Source organism: Calypte anna, chromosome 2 (assembly GCF_003957555.1).
Source record: "Calypte anna isolate BGI_N300 chromosome 2, bCalAnn1_v1.p, whole genome shotgun sequence".
NCBI classification, from domain to species: domain Eukaryota; kingdom Metazoa; phylum Chordata; class Aves; order Apodiformes; family Trochilidae; genus Calypte; species Calypte anna.
The window spans coordinates 32,271,766-32,291,522 of NC_044245.1; the positions used below are offsets into that span (position 1 = coordinate 32,271,766).

At 40.7% G+C, this 19,757-nt stretch overlaps 1 protein-coding gene across 1 annotated transcript in view; it reads right to left on the reverse strand.

The window, feature by feature from the left end:
* FAM126A (family with sequence similarity 126 member A) overlaps positions 1–10,123 on the reverse strand; it is a 42,050-nt gene extending 31,927 nt beyond the window's left edge. The window contains exon 1 of the mRNA XM_030446245.1: positions 10,026–10,123. The gene's annotated coding sequence lies outside the window, so the exon portion shown is untranslated. The remainder of the gene's footprint in view (positions 1–10,025) is intronic.
* Positions 10,124–19,757: the final 9,634 nt, after the last annotated feature.

The window sequence follows — 19,757 nt, forward strand, 5'->3', positions numbered from 1 at the left end:
CATTGAGTCCCAAGTCCAAGTATACAGACTTGACACAAATGCAAAGAATTTGCAAATGCAAAGAATGCCTGAATACATTCATGGAAGAATCCATCCACAACCACTAAATATAGAAGCACTTCTTCCAGTTCAGAAAGTTGAAGTCAGAAGTTGTTCCACCAGAATACTCTTCCAACTTCCCTTATCAGTTCCTTTCTAGGCTTCTCTTAAATGCCATTGTCAAGGCAACAAGGTTTCAGAAATGCTGGTCTGATTCAGAATGGTCATTACTGCCGCCTTCTTCAAAATATGATAGTGAGCTACACAAAAATAACTGTTTTGAACATGTTTGTTCCCAGTGGTCTCTGAAAGTCACTGAACCTTAGGATATGAACCTTTGATCAGTTTGAATTTCATATTGCCAAAGGCATTTTTCAGGGTTGCTGTCTGGTTTGGTTTTTGTTTTTTTCCCCATCCTCAAGGGATAGGTTTTCTATCATCCATAATATACCAACAGTTACATTCATTACATGAAAATAAGAGCTATCACTTTCAAAACAGTGTTTCTTAGCAGCTGAAGGTACTTCCTTTCTCTGTTTCTACTCCATGCAAACACTATTGCTTACATCTTATCGAAACCTTGATAAAGAACACTTCTAAACATTCTAGTCTTATATATTTTTTTTTAAATATAGTTGAAAAATCATAAAGTATGTTCATATTTATTCTGGATTAATATACTTAACAGTTTAACATAAAGAAAAATCAAAGTAATAACCATACACATCATAAGAAACTAGAATTTAAGTTAAAGTAACATTATAATGCATACATCCAGTTAAAACTTCACTCTACAACCTGGACTCCTACTCTGCAAGTTTTCATGGGCGCACAAATATGAGTTACGCATTCAAAGCATTTCCACTTGCAGCTGAGAAAGTCCAACACATCACATTTGGAACAAAGTATGAAACCATGCTTTTGGCATAAACCCTGGGATAGGTCAATGATTTTGATGTCTAAAAAACAGGCCTTAAAGAACTTAGTACACTGCAAGACTAAGCATTATCCGTAGGGATAAATTGATACTGAAAATAAGCTGAGGATTTAGTTTTGAGTATTCTATGACTGCTCCCTGTTAAGTTACAGAATTAAAATGATCCATCAATAAATGCACATAATCATGTGTTAGACAGTTTGAGGAAAAATACACTTAATCTCTCCATAGCAGTGTTCTCATTTTCTTCCCTCCTGCCACCCCTACCCCAAGAGCCTTCCTGCACAAGCCTGTTGTACTCACAAGACTATTTCAGAGCACCTAACAACTTTGTGTATTTTACATACATTATATATAACCAAAAAACAGTACTTTAGCTGAAAATTTTAAAAATTAACAGCAGAAATGACTCTTCTCTTTCAGAAAAAAAATACATCCAACACATGAAATGCTCTATTGCCACATATAATTTTAATGCTGTAGTACAGATGAAGTATATGCAACTTAAAGTGTCAGACATTTTACTACTCTATGTCTTGCTCTATATTGTCATTGAAAAAAAAAATTCAACCCCCAAAAGCATGACAGTGGCAAAGCAGAAAAAAAAGGTGCTAATTGTCTTACATTTTAGGGCCTATTAGGTTGAATTCATTAGATGAACAAGTTCTTCAAATAAAAAGTTCCCACTTCATGAAAGCATTTAAAGCTCAGAATATTAATTATTCCAGGAAAGAAATATAAATTTAATGAAACAACTTACACAGGTTCTAGTGGGACTCTCATTTGAGCAAGTCAGATACAGATTTCCAGAGCAAACAGTAGCACAAAGTAATCTGACATTGTTCCAAAGCCATAACGACAGTTTCTAATTAACTTAATTGATAAAATTTAGGTAGCAGAAAACAGGCTCAGATTAAAAATAGCAGCATTAATTATCTTTTCCTGTTTCTTGTCTTTGCATTCTTATTAAACCTCAAGGCAGGCTTGATTTCTAAGTGCATTCTTTGAGCCATGCATATCTAGTATCTCCAGAATACATAAGCATTACTTCAACATTCAGGTACAAATTCAAAGCCCTGAATCTGAAGCACAAACTTCATGATTTAGAACCTGACAACTATTTCTGTAGCATAAAGACAAAGTGGTAAACACTGTTTTCTATAATAACCTGAATCTGATTTAGTGTGTTCTGCTTACAAGTAACAACTGAAAAGCCACTGGAAGGGCACACACAATTCTGACGACACATGGAAATCTACCATTGACTACACATGTATTTGGGACACGGTGGACTCAAATGAACCTGAGCTTAACAACATCAATACAGCTTAACAACCCTAGGAAGCAACATGTTATGTTCATAAAAACTGTCATGCTCATAGGAAAGGGGAGATGCAATGACTCAAGGCCAACACAGGCTATATCACATCAGAGGAAATAAACATCACCTCAGTGAATGGCCACATTTCAAACAGGATGACATTCAGGAGGTGAGGTTAATAACTACACAACACACAAGGTTCATACACTTATTTAAAAGGAGCAGACATTTAAGGAACCTCCTGAATGGTGAATGTGGCATCATTTGGTTACTGTTTAATCACTCAGTTTAGTTTCTATTCACACTTGTATCAGTTTCTCTGTTCAGTGTACAAGCTGGGACCTTCTTTCAGGTGTTCCTTCTCCCCTTGGTGTCAAGCACAGCCTCATCCTACTGCTGCTACTGCATTTATATAGGACTTCAATTTTACCAGACACAAAAAAAGCTATTATAAAACAGTTATCTGAGTTAGCCCTTGTCACTCTTTCACTGGACTGCTGCAACTTCATGAACATATGTGAGCTATTATCCACTTCTTTGCCAGGTAGGTATACTTTAAAAAAAAATTACTAAAATGGAAATCAAAGATTTCTATTAGTTCCTTAAGGAATGAATAAATGTATGTATTATGTATGCAGAGGGACTGCACAGTTGAGATGTTAAGTTTAATGGGAAAAATCATTAGCAGTTTTACCTGTACAGCTACAGCTTGCCACTAACAATAGTTTGGGATAAAAATATCACTACACAAATAAGCATTGCATTCTAGCAAGAACTTTAGTAACCACTGTAAATCTGTAAACGCATATACTTCAGGCACTCTTAAATCTGAACATAAGACAAAAAGAATAACACTGAAAATAAGTATTCCAAATAAAAGTTACTAAGACTGAAAAAAAAAAAAAAAAGTAGAGACTGTTAACCTTCTCAATCAATTTCTAATACAATGCAAAATTGCTGGAAGAGTAGTCTAGCTATATTTTCATACATCACTGATAATCCAACAAAACTTCAACCAATTCCAGCTGAAACAGAATTCTGACACTTCAAGCAGTATCATTAAGTACTCTGCAAAACAGATGTATCATTTGATGTGTTTCAAAGTAACACAACAAATTTGATTGTCTGAAGTACATAGTGTCTCATCACACCACTGTGGTGAAAATGCCCATAATTTACAGTACTGACACAAAATGCTGCTGAGAAAACAGGAAGGAAGGAAAGACTATTTTTTTTTCCTCAGCTTTACAATTAAATGTAAATCACATTTTCTCAAGACAGACAGGGATTGGTAAATACCATACCAGCACTGGCAAAGCTTCAGAATGCATGTGTAAGCGGATGTGCAGAATTACTGTCAAAAGCCTCACCTACTCCTCTGGGTGCTGCACTGGGATTTCATTTCAAAGCAGGAAAAAAAAAAAAAAGCAGGAGCCCATTAGTCTTTCTAGACCCGACATATGGAGTCAATATAATTAGAAGCATGGAAGATGTAAGTGGAAAGACTACAGCTTATTGAGTCTAAAAGCTGTAACTGAATAAAAGCAGTAGCATGTCCATAGCATGTGACACGAGGCAGGTAGGTATTTTGTCACAATCTAAAGAAAGCCAGTAGAAAAGATATTATTATTAACTGGATAGACAGTAATTGGTTCAGCCAGATGTGCTACTAACCATAAACTGCAGAAGGGCACTTGGGAGTTTCACTGACAAAATCCAACGCAAAGTTACTACAAGGAACATAAAATTGTTACTTTAGCACCAAGGGATAATCCACTATTATTCCTCCCCACGCTTTTAGAAAAATTTCCCTTCATCAGCCTAACACAACATATGACAATGCAGTCTGATTTTGCAACCTACTTCAATTCTGATAGAGTAACTATTTCTTTCAGCAAACACTGAGGAGTGATGCTGAGGAAAAAAGTTTTCATTTTTATACCTGAAGATCCTACAGGCTGCCTCCTCAGATAACATTGCTATAATATACCCAACATGGTACAATAAGCTGTTTGAAAATACTCACACTATTTGAAGACTTATTAGGACAAATTAATGACTTTACATTTTTCCAATCATTTCCTTTAATACAGCAAATACTGTAGGATTAAAAAGGATTCGAAAAGCAAAACAGCAGCCTTTATGTATGAGAACAGGATTCCAGTACTTGAAAACAAACCACATGAATATAGCACAGCCTTGCCCATTAACCAGGCATTCATTATATTATCCAGCACTTGCTTCTGTACAAGATTCAGACTGCTAGACAGCTTAATTATTGACTATTACATTTAATTCTCTAATTCTCTTATCACATATATGAAGTTTTAATAGGTTTCTTCCCTTCTTTCTAAAAAAACAAACAAACAAAAAAAACAACCCCAAGGATTTCAATAAAATAAATAAAAAACAATGAATCATGGTATTTAGCATTAACAAAATTATTAAAGAGGTATGCACTATCCCTCAGGTTGAAGCTAATGCCTTGCTGAAGCATAAATATTTACCCAGTGCAAACAACAGGAAACCTTAGGAGACAGCATGGCTTTAAGCACTAAAGTGAGTTAATTAATATCCAGTGCTGCTTCAGAGCATACCATGATATTTTTAATTAAAGGTTGGCTTCCAAATAGAAAAAAAAAAAAAAGTAACAAGATGTAGAGTATCTTATCTTTTACGAGAGCTCTCTTTAAATTTATCAAAAGTGTCCAAAATACATAGTTTCTGTCACTAAATTTATGAGAGCTCTTATGCCAATCAGGATGGAACACAAATACTCAAGGACTTTTGCATCAGCAATAGGCATTTTTTACTATTTATCTAGTAGTGCCCATACCTAAATTTCTGTTATGCTTTGATATATAGAATTTAATTTCAGAGGCTTGAGATAGAGCAACACAAACATACATTTGTTTAGGAGAGATAACGCATTTCCAGTCTCTTCCTCAACTACCTGATGATTCCTCAGCAATGCTAATCATTTAAAATAAGCTAAAAAAATGTTTTCATGCACACCCTTAACTTTCACATTCTCCATACGTAAGAGTGACGATTATTAACTATCTATCCAAATTCCACATGCTTATTGATTCCAGTTCTAATAAATAACACTCCTAGTAACAACAGTTTATTGAACCCATTTAGACTAAACTTGTACACCACTGAGAAATTACACTGAATTCTTATAAAAAGAGCCCTTAATTCAACATACTGAAACAAATACACCAACTTCCTCCCGCTTCTGGCCCTACAATGACAAAAGTCACATTCAGACAATATCAGATCTCACTTGGGCTGCAAGTTCTGATGCTTTCGTTCACTACCTTTCCAGCTGGTACCAAAGCATGTAAATTCATATGGGGATGCATCTAAAGAAATCACCACAAATAACAGTCCCACCCACCCCAGACTAAGCCAACATTCTATTTTTATTCTGCTGCTCTTGAACGTGGTCCTAATTAGGACAAAGGCTTCACAACCATTTCACCAGAAGTACAAGAAAACACTTCCTTCATATCCTGTATTTCAAATGTACTATGAACTGAAACTATTCTATTAATTGGATTTTCAGATTTGTGCTTTTTTTTTCAAATCTAATCCAGTATTATTTATGATTCTGTGCTAACAAAGTTCCAGCACAAATTTAAAAATAATGAAAAATGCAGAAGCATTTGACCCCTTGACTTCATGGGAAAACTGCCAAATTTCACCAATGTTTTCAACTAATTTTAAATATTTTAAGTGTCGCTTAATTATAAAGAAAGGCTTAAGACCATGCAAGTGTCCATGTACACTTATACATGATAGAGTACAAGGAAGATTCTGGTCAATGCATGATCTAATAAACATGATCTAATAAAACATTTCAATATCATGTAGAGTGTGAGCAGCCTAGAAGCTTTAAACAAGGTCTTGCAGCAATACGCAGTTGCTACACATTCAGAACATTTTCACACCAGTACTCCTTGTCTTGAATGACATCAATCTGACACAGATTTTAGTTCATATCCTGATATCACTTTGTTACTGCCTTCCAACATTATCTCAAGAAGCACCTCAAATAAATTAATTCATTTAAATTAATTCAATTATGTGATGCTAGCAACAAAATGTTTTCATTCCAACACATTCTCTGCTCCCAAATCTGCATTTAATAAGCCACTATTTCAATTCTGGCCACTAAGAATAGCTAAAAGAACCAATTTTTCTGGAAAAGAAAGAAAATATGAATTTAAAGAAAAATTAACATGCCTGCAATCCTCACTAGGGTGTTTTTTTTTTTCTTGCATAAATAAACAGAACAACATTAACAAATCTAAAGCTGTAATTGTTGAGTAGGAAAACTATCAGATTCAAGTAGAACAAATATTTTTCAAGTACATCCTTCCAAGTGCAAACCAACACACTGAAAACGGTGCATATAAAATGCAGGGTTTGAGGACACCATATTTTCATAATATCATGGAATAAGTCTTAGGGGTTGTAAAGAATCATCAAGGTATTAGAGCTCAGAACCAAAGTACAAATTTGCAGTCTTCAGTTTTTCTAAAGGGCACAAGACTAACTTTTTCAAGTTTTTCTAACTTCAAAGAAGACAGTGCATACACACTGTGAAGGTCATATTGTCAGGCTTCTCATTTTCTATACAGCATGATAGGATCTCCTGCTTGAATTTCATGCATATATTGCTCCTGGAAGACCAACTGCTTGATAACTGGTAACACACAAGTGCAGTGATTCATACATGTAATCACCATTTACGCTAACTAAACTACCCACACAAATTCCATGGCAGCTTTAGTATAAGCTTTATACCACATCTTCTATCTGCGAGAGGAAGCATGCCAGGTTACACAGGGAGCATTTTGCCCAAATGAAGGCTTGGGAATGAAACCTGACCTGGTGATCCACCTAACGGATTTAAGTATAAGCTGCTCCCGATATAGGCTTTGTATATCTGCAGAGTGCCCAGGTGATCTTTGTTAAGTGTCCAAGTGCTACTGTGTTTTAATAGTCTCATCAACATGAGCATTTAAACCTCATGAAAGTTTCATCTGAAAGCCTCCACAGGCTCTCAGTCCCAAAGGAGACCCTGGGAATTGTAACTTCTCCCTACAAATCCTGCAGGTTTCTCAAACCATGCATTTGCCACAAAAACAGTGTCATATCAGGCCATAAAATGTACGTTTATTTTCTAATTATCAGTCAACATTTATTAACAATTTTCACTTTGCGTGTGTTAAAAGTTTAAGAGAGAACCTAGCATTTACCTGAAGCCAGGGTTGAAAGAAAATCCATTTCCTGATACGAACAGAGAATGTTCAAGGTATTGGGGTGTACACTTAACATGCACTAAGAATTAAGACTTCAACTCAGCAACCTACTACTGGGTTTGATAGTCATAATATGTGCATCAGTAAATGGGCTCTTCTCCCAGATTAGAGTCAGATCCATTGTGCTAAGTAAAATATAGACAGCACATACCATTTGCAGTGCCTAGCCTTGCTGTATCTCATGCATGTGCTTGTCTTTGATACAAGTCCTTGCAAAATTAGAATCCAAGTGACTTAACTACCCAGCTATGTCTGTGAACATGTCCACCACCACAGACTCTCTCAAGTGAGAGAAAACCCTCCCATTCAGGAGACTGGCAAAAGTTCAACACAATTCTGTCCATGACAGCCTTTTTACCTTGTGAGAACCTTACCAAATAAATTTAACTTGCACCTTTAAAACCGCCCAACACTGAAAGAAAGTAAACTGCTACAATTAATAAAACATCCCAAGCAATACTGAACTTCCTCAAAATTGTCGCTCCTCTTCATAAAAGGCATGTTAAAAGTACATAGTGCCCCAAAGAGGTTATCACAGAAGAGAAGCAGATGAATTTTGCATTTCAAAAGTAGTATTTTCGTATTGTTGTCTTCATCTGGAGGAAAAAATAGATCCAAGAACAGTACCAGATGCACCTGAAACTCAACTTCAAAGTACATAACAAGTATTTCATTGATGAAACTAAAATAAATTAAAAGTTAATCTGACTAAGCTTTACAATACTACTTACTTTTCACAACATAAAAGAATTTGTTGGTAGGTGGAGAGCACAACAAAAGCAAAGCATTGTCATATAGGAACACATTCTATGGAAAGCACAACTGTCTGGAAAGACACTGCAGCATCTATCTGTATTATTAGAGGAATATGCAGAAAAAAAAATGCAGAAAAGCCTTTTATGCAAAGAAAACTAATAGTCACTGTCACTCTACACTTTGCTATATAAAACTGCTTTTTGCTTCTTGGTAATGTCATTTGTTCAACTTGCCTTTTAAAAACAAGCTAATCACTAGATTTGTAGCTAACCATTCGAAGAGCAATCACTTACTAGAAACATTTTGGTTCTTCTGTAGTTGTCTGCTCACACAATAGTGGTCTTTATTAAAAATATGAGAGATCAATGGTAACCAGATTTAATAATTCCTGAGTATACAGATCTCTTCCTTGTGAAATTAAGATTTCAGGAGTTTTTTTGGACTAGTTAGAATTCAACTGGCTCGGAAGCAAACATGCTGGCTTTCAGCAAAACAGGGAATAAGTCTAGCCCAGGGGCATTACCTCTGCTTTTACCGTTACTTTTGAAGCACAAAGCACATGGAAAGTTCCTTTAATTTAACGTTCATGAAGCTAAATAACGAAGCCTCCACAGGCACAATCCCCTGCAGTCTGCCACACTTCCTACTTACAAACCTCAGCTGCGAACTCTCAGCAATTGTAACTGTTGCTGCCATCTCTCGCATCCCTACCCGCGGACATCTAAGTCTAAGTGGCAGGGAAAAAAGGGTAGAGAACAAATGGGTTAGACTTAATATATTTCAGCCCACGGCAGTAAACTCCTTCCGAAATCTCCCCAGAAGCAGGCACAGGCGCCCAGAAGCAGGAGCGGGAAGCCCGCTGCCAGACACCACGCTCTCTGCCCCGTGCTCCAGGAGACGAGAGGCAGCAGCTCCTTTGTCTCGCCCGCAGCCGCCGGCCCGCACCCCCGGCTGCCCTTCCCGGGTGACACAAGTAACCGCTGCCCCTCCAGCTGCTTCAGCGAGGCCGCCGCTTCCCCCTCTGCCTTCCCCGGGAGCCGAACGAGAGGCTCGGCGCGGGAAAACCCCGGCAGGCGGCCAGACGGAGCCGGGATGCCGGCGTTGCCGCGGGGTGACCCGCGGGAAGTGGGGGTGAAGCTGAAGCTGGTCCCCCAGATCGCCACCCTACGGCCCCACTCACCTCGCTCAGCACCGGGGGCAGAGACCGGCTGCTCACAGCAAGGCGAGAAGGCGCCGACCGCCGAGCCCTTCACAGCCCCCTCTCCTACCCCTCCACCGCCCCAGGGCACCAGCCCTTCCCCGGCCCCGCCGCCGCAACTCCGCCACCCCTTCCCTCCCTGCCCGTCCCCTTCACCCACCGCCGCCCCCTCCCTTCCTCCCTCCCCGCGCGCGAGCCCGGCGGGCAACGGCCGCTCCACCCGCGCGCCCGGCGGTTGCCCCAGGGCGGGGCAGGGGCGCTGCGGGGCTCGGACGCTCCCGCCGCGGAGTCTCCGCGCGGGACCCGGAGCCAGAGGGGCTGCCGCCAACCGGCCGTTAGTTACCCAACGGCCGCAACCGTCCCGCCGCCGGCGAGGTCTCCTCCGGCCCCGTCCGAGAAAAAGTTGACTCGGCGGGAACCGAGCCGCTAAGCCAAACTCACCCCACCCGCCCGGCGCCTCCTCCGCCACCGCGGCCGCTTGCGAACTAGACCCGCTCGCCGGGAGCGACAGCGGCGAGGCGAGGGGAGAGGAGGGGAGGGGGAGTAGGAGTGGCGGGCTGGCACCGCCCGACCCCGCCGCTGCCTGGCGGCGGCCGCAGCCAATGGGATAGCGCAGCGCGGTGACGCCAGCCAATAGGATTGCAGAACGGACCTTGCGGGCGCCCGCACCCTCCTCTCCCCCAATGGGCGGTGCTGCCCGCGCTGAGGGCGGGCGGCGGCGGGGCTGGAAGGGTGGGGGTCGCCGGCCTGTGAGGGCGCCCCGGGGCGGTGCGGAGGGAAGGGGGCGGGAAACGGGGACGGGACAGAAGCGGGCGGGCAGCGCCGCCTTCCGCAGCCCTGGAAACGTGAGAGGTAGCGGCAGCTCGTGGGGAGTAAAAAGTCATTGTTTCCCCGCCGGAGCTGAAACAGGAACGTGGCTCCAGCACCCGGCCCCGCCGGGTGGTGGGCTGGAGTCCGGAGCATCGGGGAAGCTTGTGCCCCGAGGAATAGATGCTGCCTCCGGGGTTGAGGGAGCCGCCCGCACCCGAAATCGCTGGGCCGGTGCTGGCGGGAGCTGTCGCACAGACTAAAACTCGCAGCAGGAGCGCTTGGGATGGTTCTGAGGGAGCTGGCACCAGTTGCGTGGGTTTTATCGCTGTCCGAAAACGCACACGCTGCCCCCAAGCCCCCACGAGCTACCGTGACTTTGAAGTAAAAATCGAGCTGGCGGTAGCCTGGCCAATGATCCCATGAAGCAAAATAAAGTCCTTAACTTCCCCAGCCCTAATAAGAAGACGATTACACTGGCTGACAGCTCCTCAAGGGATGCTTCCAGGCACTTGAATTAGAATGCCTCATAATTGAATGTCTCAACTATTATCGGGAGTGTCTTTATTATTATTTAGATCTTTGATTCTTATCAGCCTTCCCAAAGCGAAGCAATTGTGAGCATGTCTTATTCCCTCATACTATAGGGCTTTTTTTCCATTACAGGTACTTTTCTCTCTTTTTTTTTCCTCCCAGTTTTACTTCTGATTTCATCCTCAGATTGTTCTGAAGAATTAATTTGAAATAAAACTGGATACTCCATCATTAGCTGCCTTTTGTTTTAATTAAAACTCAGCTTACATTTTTGTTAGCAGAGTTGCTTTGCAAGTATGCTTCGAGGATTAGGTTTTAATCCTCAGAAGCACATGTTTATGGTAATCTCAGGATTAATAAAGATTAAATTAATCAGTAATCTAGCTGCTGTGTGGTGAAACCGAGGCAAGGATATTGTGATTTGGTCAGCATCAACTACCATGTAATGACAGAGCCCAAATTAGTTCCACCAACACTTACTGTCACAAAGCTTTGTGCTATACAATTAGTCATTTAAGAGCAATACTTTTCTATGCCTTACCAGTCTTAATTTCCTAAATGACTTTGTACAGGTAAGTAATGTGTTCACACAAAAGTCTGTTGCCTTCCCTGGAGCATTGAACCTGTGAAAATGGCCAGGAAATCTTGAAGAAATGTGTTGAACCTGACAACCTGTGTATGTACAAGATCAGCATCTTTTTGTCTGAGCTGTACCTGGAGCTGTGTTATTGTAGCATTCATTTCCAAAGGTATATAGTATATCAGTGTCATTTACTGATCATAAAACTTATGGATTATTTTTAAGGATCTTTTATAATACACATAACACAACGCTTTTAGAATACAAATACCTTCCTTACTAAGTCATTTGTCTTTAGAGTACTCCCACTGTGTTATGGTCTGAATTCATTCTGGCACCAGTTTCTATGACACTGGATAAAATAGGTCTGTTTTCCTGAAAAGCTAGATGATACAAGTTCCAACAAAGATGCAAGAGAGCTTTATTATTTTACTGAGATGAATAGAGACAATTAAATGCCATAATCTTAGGAACAACTAAATGTAACTTTATGAGTGAGATAATATTCTTAGAAAGAATATACATCTGAATCACATCCAGAATAGGTATGGTTTGCTCTTTTTAAGCTGTTTTTTTGAGTTCATCTCTGTTTTCCTGCTGACTCCTGCAGTTCTGGGTGCAGCACAGACCAAAGAACAAGTGATGGGAGCAAAAATCTAGCAGAGCAGGAGTTTGTTAGCTCTCATCCTCAGACCCAGAATTCCTACAGCGTCAGAATGGAGACTGGGTCCTGATGCAGCTTGTGACATTGATGACATCCTAAGCGACCCTAACATTGCAAAGAGATGTACTGAGATGACCCTGAAATTGCAAAGAGATGTACTGAGATCATACTGTCATTAGTTATTATTTTTACAGTTCCCAACACGCTGCGACTCCAATCAGTAGCAACTAATGATCAGTAAAATTAATGAATCACCCACAAACAAAAGACAAGCAAAATCTTCACATGCAGCATGACATACACTGATAGTTCTCCCTTTTCAGATCACATTATCAGAAGAAAATAGTTCACCTTCCATTACTGCCACACAGTTTAGTAACTCCTAAATTATTTTAGTGTTTCAGGCATTCCTATGGCATTAGCCTTAAATATTCCAAATGCATGGGTGGACTCAATGATCTTAAAGGTCTTTTTTTAAGCAGAATGACTCTATGATTCTGTGATAAAACTCTATGTGATAGCTTCTTACCAGGTTTATGTTTCTGTGTATAAATGTGCACATTTATTTATTTACTGCCTTTCAGTCTCGTATTTACAGCAGGTTTTTTGCCATTAGCAATCCAATACAAAGTGCCCTCTAAAAATCAGAGCTTTTGTTCCACTTCCCCAGCATTCAGAGCTGCTCAGTATTTCCAGGAAGCAGTTTCCTTTGGATTTGACAAAATATTTTAATTGTTTAGGAACATAATTTGGAACACAGGACTTCTGCATGCTTCATTATTTTTGGTCTGTGCCTTTTCATTAAGATCTTATATTTAGATTGTGAACTATAATGGGGTTGTAAGCTGCTTTGAAAATAGAAATCCTTGATAAATAAATACTTAACTGTAATCTCTGTCACATGACCACATTCTTAAAGCTGAATTCAAGCCGCCATCCATTTTTAAAAGGCAGTACATATGGTCCTTGGGGAAAAAAAAAAAAAAAAAAGTTATTTCCAGTCATCTTATCTCATAGTGAATCTGTAGACCATAAGACACTGAGAAGGGCACTATTTAGGGAGAGAGACAGAATTCCAGAAGTGACATTTTGTTGGTCCCCTGTCCCAATGCCAGCCTAGGCCGGGCTGGTTGTGACCTTAACAACTGGGATGGTCACATCATAGTGGAGCAGCCTTTCTGTTTTGGTTAGGATTCTGCTTACTGCAGAATTAAGAGTGGGCCATAGTCTTGATTAGAGATTCAGCTAAAGTATTCAAAGATGCCCAGAATTCACATTGCTCTCATACAAAGCCTTCCATAACTCCAGTAACTGGCACTACAAGCAAGCACTGAGTCAGTCTTCATGTCAGCAGAGTTCCGAGAGCTTTGTATCAAATGCAGAGGGCTCTGGAGACTCCTGTTCCAACATCTTCTGCGAGAACAGATTCAGTAACCAAAGCCCTTAAAAACTTGGGGGGGAGGAACATAGAATCATAGAATTGGCTGGGTTGGAAGGAACCTCAGAGATCATCGAGTCCAATCCTTGAACCACCGTTGCGGTTCCCAGACCATGACTCTGAGTGCCACATCCAGTCTCTTTTTAAATATCTCCAGGGACGGAGAATCCACTACTTCTTGGGGCAGCCCATTCCAATGCCTGATCACCCTCTTGGTAAAGAAATTCTTTCTAATATCTAACCTGAACATCCCCTGTCACAACTTAAGACCATGCCCTCTTGTCTTGTTGGAAGTCGTCTGGCAAAAGAGACCAACCCCCACCTGGCTACACCCTCCTTTCAGGTAGTTGTAGAGGGCGATGAGGTCTCCTCTGAGCCTCCTCTTCTCCAGACTGAACAGCCCCAGCTCCCTCAGCCTCTCCTCATAGGGTCTCTGCTCGAGTCCCTTCACCAGCCTGGTTGCCCTCCTTTGGACCTGCTCCAGCACCTCAATCTCCTTCCTGAACTGAGGGGCCCAGAATTGGACACAGTACTCGAGGTGTGGCCTCACCAGAGCTGAGTACAGGGGCAGAATCACTTCCTTGGACCTGCTGGTGAGCTGTTCCTGATCCAGGCCAGGATCAAAAAATCATGCTGGCCTAAGAACAAAACCCAGATATTCTGAAATGTCCTCTGAAATAGAAATGGGAAGTAAACACTTTCTAGCCAAAAAAAACAAAACAAAAAGCAAAACAAAAAACCCCAAGCAAAACCTAAGCCAAACAAAAACACAAATTCTGCAACTTTTATTTTGAGAGCGCTGAAACAACTGACAAAATACTTTGACAATGTCAGATTTTTAGTTTTAACTTATGGTTTTCCTCTTACTATTCTAGTTTCAACCATGAATAAAATATTTTGATAGCTTTCTCTTGAAAATACAGATTAAACTGATCCTTTTGTACAGAAAGTTGTATTTTATCAAATCCATGTTTTGACAAAAAATTCCTGTAAAAAAGGATGTTTACCAGATCTTCCAGGAAAGAGTAAAAAAAAAAAAAAATCACTTACATCTGTTTGACTCTGAAACACTGAAGAGATAGATCCCAGCCTCAATTTTCCTGTATTATCAAAAGCCTTTTGAAGGAAAATGTTCAAGAAAAGATAGGCCTCTATAAACACTTTATTGGATAACTGATTTTTAAAAGTCCTTTTACTACAACTTCAGATATAAAAGAATCAGACATTAGCCTAGAACTATTAGAAAATCCTTTATTTCCTAACTTACAAGTTTTATTTACTTTAAATAAAGATAGCTTTCTCTCATATGTTTCTTACTGTTCTGGAAGTTTTCTGTCAACCCGTAACACTCCTTAGGTTTTCTTTCTTAGTTTTTCTTGACAAAACTTACACACTAACAGCATTACTATGCCTTGATTTGCTTATATTGCAGAGATCTATTTATTACAAAATACCACAGTAGAACTGAAAATCAAAATATTTCATTTATTTTTTACTTTTCAAAGTCCTTCCAAATGTTTAAATTCACAGAACTCAAATTTAAAACCACACTTGACCAGCTGCTGAAGGCCAGTTCTTGAAACATGTTCTATGTCAGTATTTTGCACTAAGACATGATGCTCATAACACTAGAAAATAAAATGCAGTAGCTCCTAATTTTGATTAAATTTTAATGAGAAGCTACTATAAGGATTAGTTACAGTAAAAAAAAGGTGTTTCTTACTGTATCATAAATGTAAGTTAAAAAAAGGTAGGAACCAAATCATGATAAACATAAATAATTCATAAACTGGTTTTACTACAGGAGAGCTAGGAAATCCATTACTACTTCACAGTTTAAAAGGAGAGGTTAAAAGCACTTGTGTAGGTTTCTAAGTGCAGCAGCTCACAAGATCATTTGAGAGAAAAGACAAAAGCATTCTATCCAAAACCCACGTAGTCCAGACTTCTAGAAAAAAAGCCCCTAAGGTTAAGAGAAGGGGAGCATTATACAGCAACTGCTCTCATAAGAAGTACAACCAAGCATAGCATGACAGAAACAAGAGGAGGAAAGGCTGCATTTGGAAGAGGGAAGTTAGAAGAAGGTGACAAGGATCCACCCCAGCACAGCACCTCCTCTGAGTCCTGCAGCACATCCTCCTCCACAGCACAACACCTGTCCCTGCTGGGTGAAGTACCAAGAGAAAGGGTGCTTCCCATCAGGCCTGTTGTGCAACATCCTTGCATTGGTATTAGCAGCTCAAGTAAAGCATCACAGCTCTTTTAATTATCACAGCTGAGCTAGATTTCCTCTTTCTAACCACAGCTGCTTGTGATGCCTGACTGGGGGCTCCTCCTTGGTGTGTAAACAAGGAGGAGGAGGGAGGGAGGGAGGGAGAGAGGGCTGAGGAGGGTTTCCTATGAAAGTTAAAAAAGATGGGGAAAAATAATGCAAGGCAATCTGAGGTTTTTTACATTTTCATGGTTATTCAGACACTTGCTTACTGTTATTCCTACAGAAAATTCCTCTTCAAGCCCACGTATGACTGGGCATGCTGGCAATGTTTCGAGTGTACTTATGTACTGTCTTGCTGTGGGGCAGTAGAAAATGAACAGCTCAGTTTACAAGGGCTGTCAGACACCCTGACCAGCCCGAGAGCTCCTTATTCTTTTCAGAAGATGCTTACAGCCATGAGTTGTCTCCCAGCCTGTGTCCCACCCTGCCTCCCAAGGGACTGTGAGAAGCTGAGCACCCCAGGGCAGTGTCCTGGGCCAGGGCAGAACCACCCAGCAGATGGCTGTGTCCGAGGCTGGCCCTGTTCTGCTCCCCACTTCCTCCCTTGGCATGCGGTTAGCTGATGAGGAGGGTGTGGTTACCATCTGACATTTCATTACTGCGTACTCTGGGGTTGGCCTTGTCAGCTTTTCCTTTGAGTCACGAGAGCTGGAAGCACAGGCACACTCTTTTAGGATGGAGTGGAAGCAGCCCTGGAAAGCAGCACCAAGTGTGTGTGTGTGTGTGTACAGCAACATCTCTTTGGTCCCACCCAACTCAAGTGCCATGGCCTCATCCTGTTCCCAGCTGTGGCTCTTCCAGGCTACAAGAACAAGCAGTGTCCCCTGGGAAAAGTTAAAGCTTCACCTACATTAGTAAGTTTCATAGCCCTGAGAGAGGATAATGTTTATTTTGAAGCAGGTAGGTTGACAAATCACAGGGCTAAGCTGCAAGGGAGGCAGAAGATGGGTGGGGGGAGGTCCTACTCTGACTGTACAGATAGCACTGCAGCTGGAGCAGATCACTGAAAGAAAATGTGGAACTACCATCAGCTTGGTTTATTAAAACCAGCTTAGGTATAGTTTACCCTGCTTTAACACAGATACAGAGAAGTGAGTGATATCTCTTCATGATAATTTTCTGGTCTTCCGGCTTGTTATCAGATGTTCTTATTCTCTCCCCTTAAAGTAATGGGTTATAGAACGAATATTTTCAGACTTAGTGAAGTTCAGAGTGCTAAATTACAGTGCTCTAAAAAGCTTTTAGAATAAGTAGGGAACACTGTTAATAGGAACATAAGTATTTTTAAACAGGAATATATGTGTAACAAAAAACTCACATATTTGAAGCAAAATCCAAAGCAAAATCCAAAGCAAACACGAGCTAGGTAGTTATGTTTGTTACCTTTTCTGATAAATTATAGCTAAGTTTGCCTCCTGCTTTTATAGGTCACAGCTGCAGCTTCCCAGTTCTTAAAATTTTACTGCAGGTATTTTTACAGTTTGCTTTCATTATTAACTTTGATAATAAAACACTAAATTTCCTGACAATAAAGAGATACCTTCTTTTTTTACTCCTTCCTCTACGGTTTTGACAGCGCCCAACTTATGAACAAATGCATTCTTTTCATCTCTCTCACAATTCCATTTATTTTAATAGAATTTTATGGAGTTCATCTGATATTTTCTCTGAGTTGTCTTCGCTTACTCAGAACAGCCAGACAGATGTCTGTTCTTGCTCTGTCAAGAGCATCAGCTGCTTTGTTCTGCTTAAATACTTTGTTTTCCTGCCAGCAGAGAGCCTTTATGCTTGGTCAAGGACAAAATTCCAGCCAATGTTTTTTTTTTTAAGAATGTGAACAATGAAAAAAATCTTGCCAGTATGCTTGCTTTCCTCTCAGTGTGGGAGGTCACAAATTTGGTCTAATCATTTGGCCATTTTCCTTAGAATTTAGAGTGTTGATCTCAGAGGCTTGCTTCATTCTCGAAGAGAAGCAGACTCTTAACTTAATCGGACCATTAGTGTTCTGCTTTCTTGCTGTCTGCTTCCCCAGAAGCCTGACATTTTAAAGCAGGAAACCTTATTATTCATAGGGCTATTATTGAGATGAAAAAGAACATTCAAATTATGGATTTCTTATTTGATATTGCTGCACCCTGTTGATTTTTAGAAAGTCACATTTCAGCTCAGCCGCTTTCTGGCTTCACTTCACTCAGGTTGTGCTCTATTTTATCCAATAACATCTTATATATTATCATTCTGTCATGAAGAACACAGGTGTAGCACTGACTGAAATTAAAAAGGCACAACACACACTCGATATATACCACACATTCACCAAAACTGTCACTTCCAAGGTGGGAATAATGTAACAGAAGGGATTGTGATAACTTCGAGGAAGGAGCAGCAAATGAATGAAACTATATAGTTGAAAAAAAATAATAGTTGACAAACTGAGTATGGTACACACATACCTACCCATGTTTATCTGAATATATGGTCACTTTTGGAGCATACAGACACCACTGCCACAGACCCCATCCCTCTGTGACCTGACTGGTGACTGTGTTTTAAATGTCACCGTGTTTTTCAAAGCATTACAGAAATGAAAAGCTCTCTATAAATGCTACGCATTGAGAGAACTACCTCGTTTTGAGAGAAACGAAGTCTATTACAGCAAAGCTTTCCCCCTGCCTTGGCACAGGAGGTCTCAGCACCAGTGTCCCCAGCAGCATTCTCCATTGCCACGATGCCACCTGCTGGACGAGAGAGGGGTGAACACATAATAACTCAAAAATTGAGAATTAATATGTTTTCTGAAGCATCACCTTTAATTTATTTTGTTGGCAATTAGTTTCTTCAATTTACTTAAATGAAACTGGAGTTGCCAACCGTTCTGGTTGCTTTCTTAAACTAAAATTTTGCAGGGAAGTGCACCTGTTTTGCTTTAAGCCCATTTATCCCTGTTAAGCAATGGCCACACCTTGGCAGCCACCTTCCAGCCTGAGGAGGTCCCCTACCTGCAGGAGGGATGGCATGTGTCAAGTCTCTCTGTTGTCTTCTTGGTCACTCTGTTCCTTGATGATGTGGGGCAAATGCTGTCTGCTAGCAAGTGATGTCTGCAGGCTCCATCTGTGTCTGGAATGGAGAGGATGCATGTGGATTCTGGCTGTTGTTTCTGAGTAAGTTTATAGAAGAATTTCCTAGGAAATAAGTGCACACAGGGCCAGGTTTTGCCATGACACCAAACCAAACAAAATCAGCCCTGATCAGATAAACTTGCAGCCTAACACTGCACAAACTCAGACTCACCAGAAAAAAACCCAAAGAAACAAAAAAAGCCACAACCTAACAAAAGGAAGGCTTTAATTTAACAAAAGATGGTTGTCTGTCTCCTGGAGTCCACCTTTCCTACTGATACAGGAAAAGAAACAATAAGAGGTGCCTGCAGACTAGTAGGTGGTCTGAAATAAATTAATTCCTCAGAAAAGTCACGATATACAAACTCAGGAAATTTTTCCACATGAAGGAAATTCACTGGAATAATGGAGAGAGGTAAGAAGACTAACATGAAGTAATCATTGCAGTGGCAAGAGAAATGTGGTGGAAAGCAAGAGGAGAGGAAATGAGAATGGTCTGGGTATCACAGGAGGCTCAGGGAGTAAGGCCCTGGATGTCAAACTTGTTAACTGGAAAAAAAATAGCTCTTACTGCTGACAACAATGGGAAATAATGCAGGACAAACTGGAAAGAAGCCCTGCCTGTGACTTGGAGGCCAACAAGGAAGAGCACTGTATATGAGACGTGCTGAGCAGTTGCTCAGTCTACAGATGGGTAGGAAGCCTGATGTGCCCTCTGTCAAAACTGCCTGAGAGCACCTGTCCTGTATTTCAAGA